Here is a 13,247-nt window from a genome sequence, read left to right on the forward strand (position 1 = left end):
AAATTTGAACAGAAACCCCGATTGGCTAACACCTTCTCCTGAAAGAAGGGTGGAATACAAAGAGCCTGCCCCATGCTCAGATGGATTTTTTAAAAGCACTCTGACATGAGACAGTTGGAATGCCCATGCATATGTCTGAAAGTCTGGAGCAGCGATTCCACCCTTTTCTCTACGCCTTCTCAACTTTTTCCAGGAGATCCTCGAGTCGCTTACTCCAAATGAAAGAATTGATATCAGACTGTAATTTATTTATTAATGAGGGATCAAAGTATAACGGAATTGTGTTACAAAGAAAAGAAATTTTAGGTAAAATAGACATTTTAATTAAATGGACTCTTCCTAGAAATGATAAAGGAAGTAGTGCCCATGACTGTAACAATTTTCGGCATTCCTTAGCTACAAAGTTTATTTTGGTGATCTGATTGATATCCTTAACAATTTTGATGCCCAGATATCTCAACTTATTTCCAGAGCGTACTGTAATATTTGCTGGGACCTGATCAACATTCCATATCATCATCTCCGTCTTATCAGGATTGATCTCATACCCAGAGATTTCACCAAACTCAGAGGCCACCTTTAGAACTGCAGGGAGTGCAGTGTGTACCTCTGATGTGTACACCAGAATATCATCGGCGTATAGGGCCACCTTTCTCTCCCACCCCTTATACATAAATGATCTGATGTTAACATTCTCTCTTAAGCACTGGGCGAATGGTTCAACGTATAGGTCGAACATGAGCGGGGAGAGAGGGCAGCCCTGCCTTGTACCTCTCGAGATGTTCAGTGGCTCAGATAGGATGCCATTTACCAAAATACGGGCATTGGGGTTCTGATATAAAAGATCAATTGCCCACCGAGTTTTTCCACCCAGGTTGAACTTGGCCAAGGCCTCCGACAGGTAAACCCAGTTCACCCTGTCGAAGGCCTTGGTTGCGTCCAACGTGAGGACTGCTAAGGGAAGGGACTCCAGTGAGGCCATATCTATTGCCCCTATTAAATCATAAGTTAACTCGTATAACTGTCGTCCCTTCTGATCTGGATGAAGGATTTCAGGAGTCACAGTTGCAAATCTCTTAGCAAGTATTGTGGTAAAGATTTTATAATCCACATTTAAAATTGATATGGGTCTATACGACCCACATGACGTAGGTGGCTTTCCGGGCTTTAGAATTAAAGTTATAGAAGCACTATCCCAGGATGGTGGAGGACGAATGCCGTCCTGTAAGATTTGGGTAAATAAAATTGTCAAGGGGGCTAATTCTTGCTCTAATACTCTATACATTTCGGCTGGTAGGCCGTCCGGTCCTGCCGCCTTCCCCTTTTTTGCATTTTGAACGGCTTTCCCAACTTCTCCCTCTGAAATTATACTATCCAAGGACTCGCTCTGTTCTCTTGATAGGGCCGGAAGGGTGATTTGATTCAACCATTCCCTAATTTGATCAGGTTCAGCAGTTTTATCTTCATGATATATATCCTGGAAAATTCTCTAAAAGCCTGTCTTATATCCAGGTCTGAGGACTGTGGAGTGTCATTGACCATGATCAAATCTGTTATTACGAATTTGATCAGTTTTGGATTTCCAGGCCAGTAACTTTCCTGCGCCCTCACCGTATTCAAAATGGGCGATCTTACTAGCATCCCATCGTTCTTGAATCCGCTGGTTTAAGATTGAAGTAAGTTGGCCCTTTAGAGAGAGTAGCTTATCGTGGAGGCCTGACAAGGGAGTTGCCGAGGAAGCCAAGTTGATATCAATGTCTTGCTGGACTTTAGCTATATTTGCTTCGACTGAGGCCACCGCCTCCCTATATTTCTTCCTTCTATAAGACACTCTTGGAGAAAAGCATCTGATGCTTCCGCAAGCAGATCTGGCCTCCAACTGAAAAACCTCGGTAGCTGATGGTCCAGACGGGACGTGAACAAGTCTATCGAGAAAGGGCCCCAGAGATTGACCAACCATTGGAAGACTCGAACATCCAGTTTCCACTGGCTGGAATCCCGCAGGTGCAGGGAATGCCAGTCCCCCACCTGATTGGCCTGGTCCGGTAGATACTCCGCTGTTATGGAAATGTGGTGCTCCAGACAATAGCCCCAAAACTCCTGTGCCAGGTTCGCTAGAGTCTGAGACCGAGGGCCCCCAGGTGGTTGATGTAGCGCACCGCGGAGACATTGTCCATTTTTTTTTAAATAATGTTTTTATTAATGACATGACAATCAGATGGCACAGACATTGGGTAGCACAGGTTACATTAGACATTTTCGACATACTCATCAGCAAAATCAGTGGTAAGAAACTCATCCCCATTGGTACTTCTCTGGAGTCTCTCCCTCCCCCCACCTCTTACTCAGACTCACTCTCCCCATCTAGCATAAATAACCTCTGTATTTGTTCCAGGCCCCCAAATTGTCTCCCATTTCCAGGGGCATCCACAGTGCAGATAAACCACTCTCTCTGCCAGCATTGCTGCATCCAGGTCCATGCACCAATCTTTAAGCGTCAGTACCTCCTTGGATCCCCCAATATTTGGCCATATTTTGTTTAGCATACATTACACCCAGCGTCTCCCAGTCCTGAGAGGGGTGGGTGAGATCATTCGGCTCCCATACGTTCATGAGGCAACATCTGGGCTCTGGGACAACTGACACCTCGACCACCTGAGACACAGTTGTCATGATTTTAGCCCAGTACCCTGCAATCTTGGGGCATTGCCATATAGTGTGAAAGAATGTTCCCTCCTCCCTGCAACCCCTAAGGCAAAATGGTGTGTGGCCCTCCCTATGGTGTGGCGGATGACCCTCGTATAGTATACGCGGTGTAATATCTTTAGCTGTACCAGTCGGAGTCTAGAGGGTATAGCCACCTCCCGCGGGGAAGACAGCGCTGTCTGCCAGTCGGCCTCGCCAAGTTCCCCCCCAAATCAGTGGACCATTTGAGCTTTAATTTTAGTGTTGGGTCCGGTGTGTTGTTGACTAATTTACTATAAGTAAATGAGGTCGCCTTCTTGGGCATATGCTCAGTAAGTAATCTGTCCTCTAAAGGAGTGGCCTCTGGCACATCGGTGCCTGGCGGGAGAACCGATTCCAGGGCATGTATGATCTGTATATATCTGAACTTTCAGTGGGTGCTAATTCGTATTGAGCATGAAACTGGTCAAATGACACTACCGCACCCCTCTTCCATAAATCTCCCACCGTGGAGATGCCTCTTAGGTCCCAAGCCCCGAATCCCTTGCTATTGCGAAGTCTACCCAGTTGCCGGCTGACCAAAGAGGGGTCATTTGAGTGATAGTATTTTTGCATTTAAGACGGGTTTGTGCCATATACCAGATGCTAACTGTTTTCGCTGTCGGTCCCAAAAGGGAGGAGGAGCCGCTCCTATCATATAGTGCGCAGAGAACTCCTGCCTCACCCAGTTAATACCCGTCCACCTGGTACGCCAGTTCTGTCTGGGGTGTGTGTGTAACCACTGATTAATTATTTTCAGTTGGTCTGCCCAGTAATACAACTGAATATCTGGGAGGGCTATACCACCGTCATACCAGCCCCGGATCAGTTTACCCCTTGAAATACGCGCAGGTTTATTTCCCCAGAGCAGGCCAAAGACAACCGCTTCTATATTTTTAACATATTTTAAAGGGACTCGGAACGGGGTATTTTCCAGTACATAAAGAAGTCGGGGAAGCATCATTTTAAAAAGGGCTGCCTTGCCCAGGAGGGTCAGAGGCAAGTTATGCCAGTGTATCACATCACACCGAAATCGTTCAAGAGGAGGCTCTAAATTTTTGATAAATAAGGCATCTGATCCGGGCGTTACCCAAATACCCAGGTACTTAAACGAGTCTTCCGTGATCGTAAGTGGACAGTCTGCCGGGAGCAATGGGGCAGGCCCTAAAGGACGAACAACACTGATTTGGACCAATTGATGGTATAACCCGATGCCCGATCAAAGATTTCAAAGATATTTAAAAGTACTAATATTTAGCGTCTTGGGGAAGACCGGTATAACAGCACGTTATCCGCATAGAGAGAGATGCGCTCCTCCCAAGTGGCAGTCCAGTTAAGTCCCCGAATCATGGGGTCCCAATGGATCCAGGCCGCCAATGGCGCCAGCGCAAACAGCAATGTAGACAAGGGGCAGCGTGTACCCCGTCCCAACGGAAAGTCTCTAGAGATATAACCAATCACCACCACATGTGCGAGTGGACACGAGTACAGTAATTACACCCATGCGCTGAATTTGGGGCCGAAGCCCAGGTGTCTGAGAACTGCGAACAAGTAAGGTCATTCCACCATATCGAATGCCATGCGGGCGTCGAGAGAGAGGATAACTTCAGGCTCTTAGAGATATGACATACGTGCCACTACTGCCTGCACCCTTCTGAGATGCAGCGCAGTATTCCTATTCGGCATGAACCCGGACTGATCCGGGTTTCGAGGTGTGGGGTTAGTCGGGTGGCGAGCAATTTCGCTAGTATCTTTGCCCCGGCGTTGAGTAGAGATATTGGGCGATATGAGGAACATTCATCCGGGGGTTTACCAGGTTTTGGCACAGCAATTATGGTAGCCATTCGTTGATCTCGGGGCAGCTCCCCCTCTTCTAAGCTATTTGTAAACATTGTTAAGAGATGTGGGTCAGTCAGGTCTGATGTGCATTTATAATGCTCAATGGGGATTCCATTGGGTCCCACAGCTTTCCCCGACTGTAGGGAGTGGATGGGAGTCAGCAGTTCATCAATCGTAATATCGGCCTCCAGAGATCGAGCCGCTTCATCAGACTGGGCAGGCATTTTAATATCTTTAATGTATTGTGTGCCTCCTCTGTTGTCATGTGAGAGTCAGAAGTGTATACTTGTTCAAAATATCCAGCCAAGGCATCCACTATGTCTTCCAGGGCGGTTACCACTTCTCCAGTCAGAGTACCGAACTGTGCTATCGTTCTCTGTGCTATTTCTTTCTATCTAACCACGCCAAATGCCCGCTTTGTCCCTACTTCATATACTGTGTGCCGTGTAGCTTGTAACCGCAGTTTAACCTGGTCCCGCTGATATTCTTTGAGTGTACATTGCTTAAGACGAAGATTTTGTGCTGTATCTAGGGTGGGATTCTCTTCATGTCGGGCCTGAAACTCCGCCAGATCCGCCTCCAGGGCCTCTAATTCACCTTTCGTCTTAAGTCTATAGCCAGTTACGGAGGCGATTGCCTGTCCTCTCACCACTGTTTTATATGCTTCCCACAATATACTAGGGGCTTGCACTGAGGGCACATTTTCTTGGAAATAATGTTTCGTGGCTGTAACTATATCTTTTCGTATCACGGGGACCTGGAAATAACCTGGAAAGATGGGGATAACACGCTTCCTCACCCTAATGTGCATCATGTAGGTTAGGGAAATGGGTGAATGGTCCGAAATGCCACGTGGACGAATCTCAACATCTGTTAAATGGGGCAGGCTGTCGGATGAAAAGAAAAAATTGTATATACGAGAGAGGCTATTATGCACCCCTGATTGAAAAGTGTAGCGCTGCGCATTGGGATTTCTATACCTCCAAGCATCTGTGAAACCTAAAGCATCTATGAACCCCTTAATACGGGAACCACCCGCTCCAATCGGCCTACTTGGGTAGCGGTCCCTAGTGCCATCTAGGACTGTGTTAAAATCTCCTCCCAAAATCAGTATCCCTTCGGGTAGGTTTAATAGGAACGTACTAAGCGCCTGGAGGGCCGGGGGAATGTACACTGACACAACATTAAAATGCTTCCCCTCCCACTGACATGATATAGCTGCAAATTGTCCCTGATCATCTGGCAAGGTATGGTGTACTATCAGTGGGAACTGCTTACGTACCAATATGCCCACCGCTCGTGAGCCCGAAGAGAACTCTGAGTGTACTACCATTTTGGATCCTCAGCGACCCATAGCTCTACACGCCGAACCCATCAGGTGCGTTTCTTGTAATAATGTCACCGCTGGTGCGTTGCGCCTTAAATACTGCAGCACCAACCCCCTTTTAATCTTATCCCCCAGACCATGTATATTCCAGGTAAGCAACATTAGGGGAGACACCAGGGACCTCGAAGGGTTAGCAGTACCTTCTCCAGACCATGGCAACCCTGTTACTACCACCATGAGCAGTGTAGTGGTACGAACCAACCCCAATGTTGTGTGCCCATAAAATGATAATCTGCATATTCTACATTAAGCATTGCCCTGAACAGAAAAACAGAACAAAAAACATTTCGAATAAACCACCCTACGCTTCCCACCCTGCGCATGTTCTTCATCCTCCGCCCCGACCACCAGTCATTAATTTGTAGGCAGTATTGCTGGGATGCCACCAGTCCTTACCCCGTATTATCAAGGACTCCGCTGCTCAGCGCTACCTCGGGGACAGGGGGGGAGGGGCGCTCCGCCCGCCGACACTACCGCTCCTCCCGGATCCGATCCCCAGGCCTCTCAACCCGGATACCTCCGTGACTGTGGGTCCCGGCTGCCGTGTCTTAGGATTCAAGCAAACCGGGCCGAAGACGGCTGTAATGCCAGAAACCGGTCCCCGGGAGCTTGTTTCCTTCCCAGTGTAAGAATTGGCTTTTGTAGTTTGGTTTGCCCTGTTCCCATCATGCACTGGGACAGGAACAGACTAATTTGCATACAGCCAGGTTCTGAAACTGGGATGGTGCAGTGAGCTAAAAAACGTGTTGGATCTAGCCCTGATCTCTTGACTGGGTGAGAGCTTTCTGCTTAATTCAGAGACTCTGTCCCTCACCACCCCTTGTTGTAAAAAATTCCGTGTCTTAGTAGGCCGCTGGACGCCGCTCACCGCCTCAGCTTCAGGGTGTCCCGTTTCTTCCTGGAGTTGATCGCGGACGATGCCAGACACTTTCCACCTTTTCCCCTCACATTTCTGGGCAGATTGGATATCGGATATCTGCAAGGATAGACGGGGCCCGTTTTGGGAGCTCTGAGCCTCTCTAGGCTGCGTCCATATTCCTCGGCTGCTAGCCACGCCCCCTCGACATTGTCAATTTTTAACAAGAAGTATGAGCGAACTCTGTCTCTGGTCCAGCACTGGACTGGGAACGACCCTGCCCGAAGCTCCAAGCAATTGATGTGTAATGCGTGCTCGTCTAACTACCAGGTGCCTCCAGTGGAGAAATCCCTGCAGCGGGCGCTCCACCCCGACCTGCTGGCGTCGGACTCTATTACAATGTCGGGGGCCCGAAAATGGCCTTGCCATTCCAGGCGTCCATTTGGGAGAGCCACCAGGACATATCCTCTTTGTCTTCGTCTGACAGGGGAACCATCTGGTCGTACGACAAGCCCCTTCTGAGGTGATGTGCTTTCAGGCGTCGTAGCGCCCGGTAGTGTAGGGGCCCCAGAAAGATTTCCTGGATGGACGAGGAGAGCAGACTCACCACCCGGGCAATCTGACGGAGGGAGATGGGGGTCTTGGAGATGGTCTGCCACAGCAGGTGCCAGATCTTGGTCATCTTCCGAGACGGAAGGCTCAATGACGCGTGGTTCGGGTCCACCAGAAAGCCTAGGAAGACTATATTCTGAACTGGACGAAGAACTGACTTGTCTTCGTTGATGATGAACCCCAAGTCTTGCAAGATAGAAACCGTCTGCTGCAATTGAAGTGTCAACCTAGGAGGGCATTGCGACATGAGAAGGATGTCTTTCAAATAGACAATCATCCGAATACCCTGGCTCCGCAGGAACTTCACCGCTGGGTGGAGAACCTTTGTGAAGCACCGAGGTGCTTAAGAGAGATCGAACGGAAGGGCGGTAAACTCGTAAACCTGTAGGTTCCACTTGAACTGCAAAAAACGCCGGTGCTGAGGATGGATCGGGACCTCTAGATACGCATCTTTGAGATCCAACCCCGCCATCCAATCGCCTGGAAGGAGTACATCCCAAAGAAGATGAATCCCCTCCACCTTGAAGAATCAGTACATCAACCAACCGTTAAATTCTTTTAAGTTGATGACCGGCCGTCATCCCTCATCGATTTTCTGCACTAGGAAGATATTGCTCAGGAACCCATTGGGGTGCAGAGCTGACCGACAAATTGCTCGTTTGCGGAGGAGCTCTGAAATTTCCTTGTCGAACAGCTGTTCATCGGCCGTGGAAAAACTGATCGGGCTTGGAAAGCTTGCCTGGCGGGGTGAATCGTAGATTTTGATATAGAAACAATGAATAGTTTGCAGAACACAAGCATCGCTTGTGATGGCTGCCCAAGCCTCTTGGAAGGCCGCCAGCCGACCCCCAATATGGACTTGAGAAGCTAAAATGAGACTTACCGGTGGGTGCAGGTCCGCCTGCATTATTCTTGTAGCCACCGCGGCCCCGGAACAGCTGCCCTCTGGTCAGGTAAAAATTGGTGTAATTGGCGGTAGAGTTGAACTGCCCCCGCCCGGAGCCTTGTCCCCTGCCGTGGTTGTGCTGTCCGCCACAGCCGGTCGCGCGGCTCCTGCCACGACCGGCCCCATTGGAAAAACTGGACTGGAAGACCCTTTTGATGTTGGACTGGGCCTTATCCAAACTAGTAAAGGTGGCCACAAATGTCCCTAATTCTTTTACAAAAGTGTCTCCGAAGAGGCCCCCTTGCTCTACCGCTCCTGCTTCGGAAGAAGCCAAGTCGCCCAGTTTCGGGTCCAACTTGATTAAAAGTGAGTGTCGTCGCTCAGTCGAAAGGGCACAGTTGGCGTTAACCAGAAAGATAATCGCCCACTGGGCCCAATTCAAAAGAATGTCAGGGGAGATTGTAGATCCCGTCACTTTCGCCTAGTCAGCCACATCCCAAATTTTTTTTAGTGGTCCTACCGCGTGTAAAAGCTTATCCTAACAGGAACGCCAGGAGCGGTCTATACCTTTGCAGGGGTCTTTCATATACTTGGCCAAGAAGGTGGCCTTCTTGGAGTCAAGCTCCGGTATAAAGGCCCCCTTCCCGTCCAATGTCGGTCGAGGACACTCGGCCCTCAGACACCCTCTGGCCTTTTTCTCCAAGGGCTTGCAAAGGCAACCTGCCACTAACTTGGCCACCTTGTCCCCAGGTGCCCAGGCCGCCGACCGCGGATTGACAATCTCACCTGGGTCCAGCATGCCAGAGGAATCCTGTGGTAACTCAGCGGCAGAACTCGCTGGATGCCAAGAACGGGAGAACCCTTCCTCGTCATCTATCTCCGCTGGCGAACACCCATCAGGCAATGGAGAGTCCGGGACAACGGAACCAGAAGGGGCCGGGGGATGCGCAGGTGGTGGGGCAGCCGTTTTTTGCTAGAAAATCGCTTTTGAGGCGATCTAAAGCGGCCTTGTCCACCCCCTGCGGCTCCCCCGGGCCCTCCTCCGTGCGACCCCTCTTAAGTAGTGATGGACCCTCCCCCTGGGGTAGGTTAGTAACTGGCCTCTGGCAATCTAAGTGGGAGTATGCCAATTTAGCGCATTCAACTATAATGCGATTAGACAGACGCCCCTTCACAGGCCCCTCTACGTCATTCACACATCTGTAAATAGACTCCTACACAGCCTCAAAGAACTGGTCATCCAAAGGCAAGTATTGGAGTTGTTCCTCCTCATAGTATTCTTACTGAGAAACGCTGGTTACCAAACACTGCGCCAAACTGCTTGGAAAACCCCCGCTAAATATAAGGGGAAACTTGGAGAAAACACAGAATGAATTATAGGCAGTCTGAAAGACTGCAATGCGTTTAAGTGCGGGGAGAAACTCCGCGATGGAGGCTGCACTTGCCTCGAACGCACCGGCCCTCAGCTCAACTGACGGGGCCCAACCGCCACCCAGCGCGTGAGGAAGCTCACCGGGAGCACAACATGTGCAAACTGCCCGCAGGCGATTTTCGCGGTCACGCCCCAGAACTGACCCCCAACGGTTGTGGATAATTAATTATAGTGAGAATACGGACCCATGGGTGGGCGTTCAGGTGTGGCAGCAAGGGGATAAGGCTCGCTGGACTGCAACTCTCACCGCGCGTCTCCTCATCTGAGGAGACGCACCGCGGGACCAACGATTCGCTCGAGCTTCCTCTAGCGGCTCAAATAGGAGACCGCATCAGCTGTTGGCTGGCCGCGAAAGGAGCGAGAGCGCTCCAGTGGCCGAAGGGAATCTATAAAGGAACTACCAAGCAATCAGATCCCAACAAAGTGTCTCCGGGTCCCGTTCACCACGGAATCAGGGACCTGGAGCGAGTAACGTTTAGCCGAATGAATGCAAAGACGGAAACAGTCAAGAGAAGATAATGTGGCTTAGCTTTGGCTGCGAAGCAGCGAAGAAAGAGGATGGGCAACTGCAGTGAAGGGTCTTTCTAGGATTCTGTGGACACTGTGAAAGGACTAATGCTGCAAGTGACCTATGGATTTATGGGAATTGTAGTCTGGTCGCAGACTTGTTCAGTTTAATGTCTTCTAAAGATTGTTTTTCCCATTTGGTTGGGATAAAAAAAATTATGTTTTCTAAGGCTGCTGAATTTTTTTTATATAATAGGTAAGAAAGTTAAAATCCTAATCAGAGCCTCCGGTCCTGACATAGAATTCTGGAACATTGCTTGTAAAGTTTATATTTCTGTTTTGCATCTTACGTCGGGTAGGCTGTGAATTTTGACTTGACACCAAAATAATTTGCAGCCTATAATGAAGGGTATATTTGCTTTAAAACTGCATTTAAAAATGGAAAATGTCCCTAGAACAGAAGGTGGTATTTAAAAGCCCCCTTTGCTAACCTTTTTTGAATTTTTTAAAAATAAATATAATGTAAAGGGAAAATTATAAGGGCAGTGTATCAAATAGGCTGAAGTAATGTCAAGCTGAAAAGCAACACTGCAGCTATAAGGAAGGGCTCCATGTCCCCCAATATCCCATCATGCCCTGTAGGTGTCAGTTTCTTGTTTCTGGCTTCTGGTGACAGGATTCTGGAGCACTGAGCTCTGCCTTTTCAGGCTTTCCTCTCTAGGAAACCCCTATTGCAGTGCTTATAATTATCAATGGAGATCACCTGAAGGAGAAATTGTTCTCTTTCTCCAGTCCTGCATCACTAGCTATCAGCAACAATAAATACACAGAATGTTCCTATATGATATGTACTTATCTTTTGAGTCATACTGCTAGAAAAATCACCAGACGGCCTCTGGTATGTTTGCTTTACTGCTTTCGAAATTGGTGATTTTAGTAGAACTGTGGAAATAGGAATTAACAGTAAAAACATGAGCATGAGGAAGTTGCTACCCTAGAGGAATAGTCTTCCTCACCCTTCAGAAGTTATAAAGGTAAGAATATGTGAAACCTTGTGTCCCGTTGGGCGCAGATCACCGTATGATTTTGCATATTGGAGCATTTGTTGTGAAGGTGGATTTTCTCCCACCTTCGTCAGCAAAAAAAATTCTGACCATCAAAGTTGTGGTTGGGGCCCTGATTTAATCAAGAGTTCACAATGCAAACTCTAGGGTTATTGGTGAGCCAAAAACGTGTAATGTGTCAAAAATGATGCTGCTGCCTGCTTTGGCTGAAAAACAAATCTGGTGTCCCGCCTACTCAGCACACTACATTGGCCCCTCCTATGAAGATGATTGGTGCCCTCTGCTCCCACTCTTTTGTTTCGATTTGTGGAGGTTGGTTACCTTTTTTTTTTAAGTCAATGGTGTAGAAGCCATGGAGATAGGAGCTTTTTGTCACAATCCCAAGGCTCTGGAGTAGGTGCCCATACAAATCCCAAGCCTCCGAGTCCTGATAACATTTAGGATGACACTCCGAATCCTTGTGTTTGCTTTGCTGTTGACTTGTTTTTGTATGTTATTGTAAGCTCGATGTGTTTAGAGGTGACTAGGTCTGCTTTTGGTGTGATCTAAATGATTAAAAGTAAAATACCAGATCCTGAACTACTTTAGACTAGTTTAACTAAAGCAGGGGCCAGGTAAAAAGAGTCGGCTTCCTCATATGATTCAGGATATTCTACACATAGAAGAGCTGGGAGAGAAGTATCTAAGAGGAAAATACATTGTAAAGAACATTGTGCAACAGGTACGGAGATCATTTAAGTTGTAACCAGAGATACCCAGCACCTCATAATGGCTAATTGCATGCAACAGCACAGCGAGATATTAAATCTGCACAAATTAGTATTGAAGGTTATTCTTCATGAATGGGAAGAACTAGGTCAAATTTTTGTTTCTCAGTATGGTACTGTAAGCTTTAAATGCTGCAAAGAATGTATGAAGTCCTGCAAAAAGTTTAAGTTTATTTTATTTATTTATTTATAAAATTTCTAGAGCGCACAAATACCTTCCGGTGTCTCGGCGCTGGGGTTCACTAAGATTGCAAAGGGTTCCTGCTAAATTTACTGGTCAAAAAGCCAAGTTTTAAGGTGTTTCCGGAATATTAATAAAGATGAACTTGATTTAATATGAGGGGGAAGCTTGTTCCATAATTTCGAGGCAGCAACTACGAAGCGTTTGTCTCCCCATGTTGCTTTCATAGTGCGTGGGATGTTAAGCAGCTGAAATGCCGAAGAACGTAAGGATCGGTTGGGTTTGTAGACACTGATAGATTTTTTTAAGAAGTCTGGTCCAGTATTATTCAGTGTTTTGTAAATGATGCACAAGGCCTTAAACTTTGTGCGACATCTGATCGGCAACCAGTTTAGTTGGCGAATGATGGGAGAGATGGATGAAAATTTAGGTGTGCCGGTTAGGATCCTTGCAGCGGCGTTTTGCACAAGCTGTAACTTGTTCAGGACTTGCTCCTGTGCATTCAACAATAGGCCGTTGCAATAATCAACCTTTGACAGGACCAGAGTGGACATTAAGGTTTTACCTGCGTTTGGGGGTAGGAAAGGGAGTAATTTCTTTACCATTCTCAAGGTGTAGAAGGACGCTGAGACCACTGCGTTAGTGTGGCTGACAAAAGTTAGCCTATTGTCAAATAAGACTCAAAGATTTCTGACCGGTAGGGGAGGAGCTCCCAGCTCCGATGGCCACCAGACTGGGGACCAAGACGGGGTCAGCTCACCAAATAGCATGACCTCCGTCTTGTCGGAATTTAGTTTTAAGCAGTTCTGGTCCATCCAGGTGCTAATCGCTCTCATACCCTCCTGGAAGTTAGCGGCCACTACTGCTCCGTTTTTGTGGATTGCCAGGACTAACTGAGTGTCATCGGCGTATGATGTTAATCCAATGCCAAATGACTTAATCACCCTTGCTAAGTCCGACACATAGATGTTAAAAAGCGTCGGACTTAGCGA

The sequence above is a fragment of the Lissotriton vulgaris genome, unplaced genomic scaffold, assembly GCF_964263255.1.
Source record: "Lissotriton vulgaris unplaced genomic scaffold, aLisVul1.2 SCAFFOLD_1305, whole genome shotgun sequence".
Lineage (NCBI taxonomy): Eukaryota > Metazoa > Chordata > Amphibia > Caudata > Salamandridae > Lissotriton > Lissotriton vulgaris.